This window comes from Oryzias melastigma, unplaced genomic scaffold (assembly GCF_002922805.2).
Source record: "Oryzias melastigma strain HK-1 unplaced genomic scaffold, ASM292280v2 sc00308, whole genome shotgun sequence".
Lineage (NCBI taxonomy): Eukaryota > Metazoa > Chordata > Actinopteri > Beloniformes > Adrianichthyidae > Oryzias > Oryzias melastigma.
Genome location: NW_023416917.1, coordinates 103,758 through 111,235, shown reverse-complemented (window position 1 = coordinate 111,235; position 7,478 = coordinate 103,758). Strand labels below are relative to the sequence as shown.

At 42.9% G+C, this 7,478-nt stretch overlaps 1 protein-coding gene across 3 annotated transcripts in view; it reads left to right on the top strand.

The window, feature by feature from the left end:
* The first annotated feature begins 4,345 nt into the window (after positions 1-4,345).
* LOC112140376 (lamina-associated polypeptide 2, isoforms beta/delta/epsilon/gamma) overlaps positions 4,346-7,478 on the top strand; it is a 21,302-nt gene continuing 18,169 nt past the window's right edge. For 2 of the 3 annotated variants that reach the window (XM_024263316.2, XM_024263315.2), the window contains exon 1: positions 4,346-4,612. The gene's annotated coding sequence lies outside the window, so the exon portion shown is untranslated. The remainder of the gene's footprint in view (positions 4,613-7,478) is intronic. The other variant, XM_024263317.2, reaches the window with a different exon arrangement.

Genomic DNA, 7,478 nt, shown 5'->3' with positions numbered 1-7,478 from the left:
AAAATCATATTGACAATAAAAATGCAGGAAAAACAATGTACAGTACGTGGAAGTGACCAACGACTACTTCAAGTCAGTGTGCACGACCGGATTGAGAACGGCAGAGCCGCTCGTCAGAATTATTACTCCACTTTTAAGAGGTTTGATGTATTTTCCACAAAAACAAACATCCAGAAGGGAAATAAAAGAAGAATCCGGTTGAAAAAATGAAAACTTTGAATGAAATCCCAATAATTCTACCTCAGCATGAATGAGCTCCATGTCTGAGGACTGACCTCCTGCAGGTGGCGCTGTGGAGTTAAGGTGCATTACAGGCAAAAATAAGATGAAAATGAATCTGTCGTCATTGATAATCCTTTAAGTTTGAAGGAAAATAAAGATAAATAGAATGACATCAAGTTTATGTGAATAAGGATGATATGTTTAATGTGTAAAATTGTATGCAGAAATTATAGTAAGATTTGATGGTAAATTAATAAGATTTTCTTGTAGCCAACCCTTTTTCAAGCATTGTATCATTTTTGTTTGTTATGTTTAGTTAATTTATTGATTTTATGTTGGGTTTTAAATTAAAAAAAATACTAGTTCATTTAGCTAATACTATCATAAATTATTTAGTTAATTAGCAATTAAGATTAGTCGTCATTAAGCTAAAATTAGCTTATTATCTGAAAAATTCTAAGTCATTCAGCTTGTTAGCTACTATGCTAATTAGTTAGCTAAACGGCTCTCTAAAAGTGATTTCAAGGAAAAATCAACAGGTCTGTGAGGGACAGAATTCTTGTTTGTTTGTTGGAGCCAAATCCTTATTTTGTTGTCAGTTCTCCAAATAAATGATTTCAAATGAAAGAATGTCGTTTCCTGGATCAGTTTCTCCATTCCGTCTCTTACAGTTGAAGTGTTTCTATGATGAGGATTACACACCAGATTAGATTGAAGGGAAAACCTCCAGAATCTGTCACTGACATTCCATCGCTCTGTTCAGCTTTGCTGCTGCAGAGAATCTGCTTACCCTGCTGTGCAGCAGCGTCCAGCCGCTGTAGAAAGCTGCTTTTCAGAGTCTGGACGGTGGAGTCCATCACCTCCAAACCGCGGTCTCCTACGGTCCAGGTAGCACCTGCAGGTCATACAACGGCGCTCTTGGCTTCAATCTGGTCCAGTCGTGTTCAGCTAAAAAGAATCGTTTTTTTCAGAAGATGATTTCTGTCTCTTATTTTGAAATCTGTTTGAGGAACAGCAGCACAGACACAGAGGTTGCATTTCAAAATAAAAGCTTTCATGAGTAAATGATCATCTTTCAAGGTGAGAGCAGGAACTGACTGTGGCCTCGGCGCTGTGGCGCTCCAGCTGCAGCGTGCGGCTGTGGGTCTGCAGATGCAGTCGTCCTCCAGGTCCTGGACTTGGACCTTCACCTGGTCCAGCAGAACCTGCAGCTCTGAGGCCTTCTGGGAGTGGTGGCAGGCGTGACTCATCTGCTCCTGGACCTCCTCTCAGACAGTAGTTTGAAACTACTTTGAGACTATTTTGAGGCTAATATGAGAATAGTTTGAAACTACTTTTAACTAGTTTGAATCTAGAATGAGAATATTTTATGGCTAGTTTGAAGATAGTTTGACAGTACTTTGTGACCAAATTTGAGACTTCTTTGAGGCCAATATGAGAATAGTTTGAAACTACTCTGAAGTTAGCGCAGTGCTAGGAACAGTTAAGATGCTGCAGGACCCTCAAGCTCCCAGGCCTCTGGTAGAGGACCAGAACTAAGAGGAGAAACCACCTGAGGAAGGTGAGAGGTGCGTTTGTTTTTAAATATACATAGATATGTATCTCTCTCTCTCCATTTATATATATATATATATATATATATAAATATATATTTGCTATTCACATGTTTAAATTGCTTTTGCTTTCACACACCCCTCTGCATTTATCCGGACTTGGGACCGGCACAGGAGGACACTGGAATGCGCCCCCTTGTGGTTGCATTACACACACACATTCATTCTTTTTTTTTTTTCATTCACTCATTCTTCACTCATTCTTTTTTAGGGGAAACCTGAGCTCCAGGAGAAAACCCACAAACATTCATTCATTCATGACAAACATTAAACAGAAAAAGGTTTTTTTTTTTTTTTTTTTTTTTTTAAACACAACACAAAGACAAGACATTTTTTAAGGGTGAACCTGAGCACCAGGAGAAAACCCGTTTCTGAGTAAGACTTTAGTTTCTTACTCGATGTTTTTATACTGGCGTCTGCCTGCTGGAGTGAGAGCCTTTTTGAATCTCCTCCACAGGGAAATCTTTAGTCCACCAGTGTTTTCTGATGATTCATCGTCTTCATCATCTGATGTGTCTTCATCATCTGATGTGTCTTCATCATCATCAGAAATTCCTTCTTCGTCATCGGAGGTTTCGTCTTCGATATCCCACATTTCCAGGTATAAGTCCATGAACCTATCCTGTTCTTGGTCAATTGAAGTGTCCTCCTCATCCGGGTCGGTAGATGTTTGATCCGGTTTGACCACAGGAGTGTCAGCCTTGTATTTGCGCCCTCTTGCTGGAGTCAGAGCCTTTTTGAATTTTCTCCACAGGGAGATTTTTGGTTTCTCCACATTGGATGGCTCTTTCAAGTCCTTGGCCACTGACTCTTCTTCTTGGGGATCTTGTTCAGAAACCATCTCTGGTTCTGGTTCTGGGAGTGAAACTTCTACTTTGGGGTCAGTTTCCTCCAAAAAGGTCCATGGCAGTCCCAGAGCACTTTGGTCTGTTTTCCTCTCAGGTTTCGCGTTGAGGACAGCTCTTCGTTTGGCCAAACGAGTCCTGACAAGGACTGGTCTACAGATCCTTCGTCTTTTGGTGGGAGGAGATTCTGTTGTGTCCATCTCCAGAGGTCTCTTGCGCTTCCTGGGAGGTTCTGCAGCCACTTGTGGTTCAGAAACCATCTCTGGTTCTGAAGCTTTGACTTGGACTGCTGCCTCCTCAGCGACATTTTCAGTGGACTCTGGGACATTTTCTGCAGGAAACGACTCCACCACTGGTGAGTCTGTTTCCTCAGTTTTTACTTGATCCAGTTCTATGTGATCTAGAATCTCCTGGTCCACCAGAGGTGGGCTGACTGGTCCACACTCAGTTTCCGGTTCCTCCAGGTCAGGGCTTTTCTTTGCCTTCTTGTTTTTGCGCTTCCTGCGCTTTTTGGAAGGTTCTGCAGCCACTTGTGGTTCAGCCAAAATTGTTGGCTCTGAAACTTGGACTTGGTCTGCTGCCTCCTCAACGACATTTTCCGTGGGCTCTGGGACATTTTCTTGAGGAAATGACTCCACCACTGGTGAGTCAGTTTCCTCAGTTTTCACCTGATCCAGATCTTTGTTATCTAGAGTCTCCTGATCCTCCAGAGGTGGGCTGACTGGTCCACAGTTGGTTTCTGGTTCCTCCAGGTCTGGGGTTGTCTTTGTTTTCTTGTTTTTGCGCTTCCTGCGCTTTTTGGAAGGTTCTGGAGCTGCTTGCTGTTCAGAACCCAACTCTGGTTCTGAGGCTTTTGTCTCCACAGATTCTTCTTCTGGGACATCCTCAGATTTTTCTGGTTTTGGTTCAGCCAAACCCTCTGCTTGGTCAGCAGACTCCACAGGTTGGACAGAGGTTTTCAGAGATGAGACCTGCTCAGAAAGCTCCTCCACCTGAGTCTGAAGTCTGCCCTCCAGTTTGCTCTTCAATCTCAGTCTTGTGCTGAGATCCTGTCTGAGGCTGGCTTGTTCCTCCAGATCCTCCTGGACTTTCTTTGCTTTGGCCTTTACCAGCTGTTTGCATCGCTGGAGCTCCTGTTCACGTCTCTGTCGGAGTTGCTGTTCTTCTGCCACTTTTAGTTGCATGTCTTGCAGCAACTCCCAGTGCAACATGCAGTTCTCCTCAGTGGCAATCCTCCTCTGTTTGAGTTGGGTTAAAAGCTCATTTCTCTGGAAGAGCTTTTGCAGGAGAAAGTCACGCTCTTCTTTCAGAGCGGACAGATTCTTTTTGACGGGAGAAGTTGTTGGTTTCTCCTCATCAGAAGGTTTGTGAGCTTTGGGAAGCTCTGAAGGTTTGGCTTCAGAAGCAACCATTTTAGCAGATTTGCTGGTTCTTGTCATGTTTCTCTTGAGGGTCCTCGTGGGTCTCGGTTTGTCTTGGTTTGTCTCGGTGGGTGTTTACCAACGAAAGGTGTCTAAGTGAAAATTTCAGTCCAGTTCAAGAACTTTCCGATGCAACAACAATGATGTCAAATGAGATCATCTCCCAAGATACGATTTAATATGACATAGAAATGATGACGTCAAATGACGCCGAGAGGAGGGGCATCTTGGCAAACAGCCAGGAACGTACCATTACGTGAAAAAGGGGGGGGGTCGCGCAGTGGTACAGTCCAGGTAAACACGCGAGGAGTCTGTTTTCAGAGCACGCGCGTGGGTAAACAGCAGTTTCTGGAAGCATTTCCGGGTAATTTGGCGACACAAACGCCGAGCGGCGACTTTGTGAAATGAGAAACAAACTTGGAGAAAGATTTAGGAACCGTCCATCCATCCATGCGGCTGCAGGAGAGAAGACATGCTGGCTGCAGCGACACGGAACTCCTGAAAACTGCAGGTAGACCACGTCCTTCCGCGACACTAACTAGTTCCTTCTAAAACACTATTCGCCTGTTTTTTTTAATTATTTTATTTTATTTTTTTTTTGAAGAAAGTAAATAAATAAATAATCAACTAATCTCGTTTTTTAAGGTTTCTTGTCCATTCTAAAGAAAAGTGGAGAGAGAAGCATTTAGCTTCATGCAGTTGTTCTGAATAAAACACATTTTTATGCAAAATAACACAAATGAAACGTTTAAGAGCAACTTAAAGAGCACGTTTGAGGATTTATTTTTGTAATTGTTTTAAATTAGGATCAGACTAAAAAAGCCAGGAAAAGACTGTAGATGTGACGTAGGACCTACAACAACAAGCCGCGAGCTCCTCGTCTGAGCTAGCATCTGGCTCCAAACTGTACAGCTGGATAGCCACCATATTGCTAGCATTTTGGTTGCACCACTAATGTTAGCTTGAGGTTGTGAGGGGCTGTGAGCTACCAGGAGAGAGTGTAAACAAAGGGATGATGGGAAATGAGTGCTGGCTTACTCCATAAAACACGACTCAGAGGTGGATTTCTGATGAACTTCTGCTCTTTTGCAGAAATCATGTCCTAGTCCTAGTTTAAAAAAAACAAAACATTTTAACCCTCAAAATGTGTAACTGGAGTCTTCTGCCTATTTTAAAAACAAAAGTGTCAGAGAATACGGAATCCGAAAACGGCCTGCCTTACTTTTCTTTTTTTTTTTTTGTTTTCTCGTGATAACGAGATAATCATTGATGAAGAAGGAAGCGTCCCGCATTCCTTTTCCTGCACTGAGATGCAGAGACTTCCTCTGTTTACGTCTATTTATTTTGTGTTTAACAAGAAAAACAGCAGAAGAACACTCCACAAAAGTTGTATTTAGTCCATTTTCTTTTATTATTGTATTAGTTGGTCTACACCCCTCAAACTCCTTCAATCCTTCTCATCCTCCAGACCTCCTCCCTTTATTTCCCCCAAACCTCCGAACAGGTTGATTGACTGATGACAGCGCCAATGAGAATCTGCGCGTGATGTGTTCAATGAACTCCGGACATTAGCAGACCAAAACAGCCACTCGGCCCAGAGAATGTCCTGTAAATGAATGTTTTTGCCCCTATATTCACAGAAAACGTGACTTTTTAACACAGTTTCCTCTTGCTCTCTGCTCGGCGTACATCATCAAAGTTCATCTGAATACTTTGTTTTATCTCCTTTGTTAGCAATGACAACATTCAAACATTTTCTGAAAGTCTCTTCACGAGGTTTTCACAAACTGTTGCTGTTATTTTGGTCCATTCCTCCATGCAGATCTCCTCTAGAGCCGTGATGTCTTAGGGCTCTCACTGGGAAACATAGACTTAGAAACGTGCACAGTGACGCATTTCGTTTAGGCCAGGGGTCTCAAACTCAATTCAGCCGAGGGCCGCTGGAGGGAGAGTCTGGGTGAGGCTGGGCCGCATCAGCATTTCCACAAGAAAATCGCTGATAAAACATTCCAATGTTCTCAAATATCTTTATTTCTAACACAAAATAATGAATTAAATAAAGACATATATTAAAAAAAATGAATAATAAAAACAAATACATCAGTAATAAATTAAAATAATAATAATGACCATACAGCAGATACATATTACTGAAGAAACCACATACTGACTGACTGACTAGAGAAAACTCATTATTTTAACAGATCCTCCTCCAGAGTTAGAGAGAAGCCTCGGTACCAAGAAAATCTTTGAAGGATTTCATTTCTTTTTTGTAGATTTTTGTAGAACTCCTCACAGTAAATAAATCTGATCTATGTGTCTTCCATTCATTGGAGGTGTGGGGCGCGTGCCGGCTGCATCAGTGCACATTCGGGGGCTGCTTTCCACGGGGGTTCTATTCAACCGCGCGTAGCAGAATATCGGACTTCTACTGGCGTTTACATGGACTGGAATGCGCGCCGACACAGTCAGTGAGTGAACCTTAAAATTCATAGACGCGTGCGCAGGTGCGAGCCAAGCTCAGGATCACATGATTGACAGGCGGGAGCAGCGGATCGCCGCACGGGGCGGGCTACAGGTTTGAGGCTCGGAGCTTGAGGAGCTCTGATTCAATAGGAACAGTCAGCATGTCAAAAAACGTATTCCTCAACATCATATCTGTGTTCATTTTAAGAAAGACTTCCACAGACGGAGCTGATAGCTCCTCCTACACGCGGCGCGGCGACAGAAACACATTTTTTGACAAGCCGCGAGCAGCAAATTCCCCGCATGGGCCACGCGAATTTGTCACGCGAATCGCTTGGTGCTTCATGGCTCCTCCTCCACCCAGCTGACTGGAGGAATGAATGAATGAGGGAGGAGGTACTGGACAGCCCGCAGATGTCCCGCCTCCAGAGCCATATACCTCACTGTGATTGGTTCGTTCAGCTCTGCACACAGCAAGTGTTTTTCATATCAGCTTTACAGGCCGCACTAACAGTAATCTTTCATATGAAGACACGGGCCGCAAATTATTATCCCGCGGGCCGCAAGTTTGAGACCCCTGATTTAAGAGAACCAAATGTGTCTAGTCTGAATACAGCCTAAGATTGAATAATAAACATCAGTTAACTACTAACAAATGCATTAAACAATAGGGTGGGGTATCAATACTAATTTCCAGAAACAATTCGATTCACTAAAGCCTGAATCGATTCAATACCAATTTTTTTGCATTCTTAAATTCAATATAATTTTGAATTTACACATTTATACACATTTGTTTAGAAATACATCACTGACCTTCTATATCAGGGGTCCCCAACTGGCGGACCGCGGTCCGGGTCCGGACCCCGAGACCCTTTTATCCGGACCGCCAAGCATTTTTAATAAAAAGT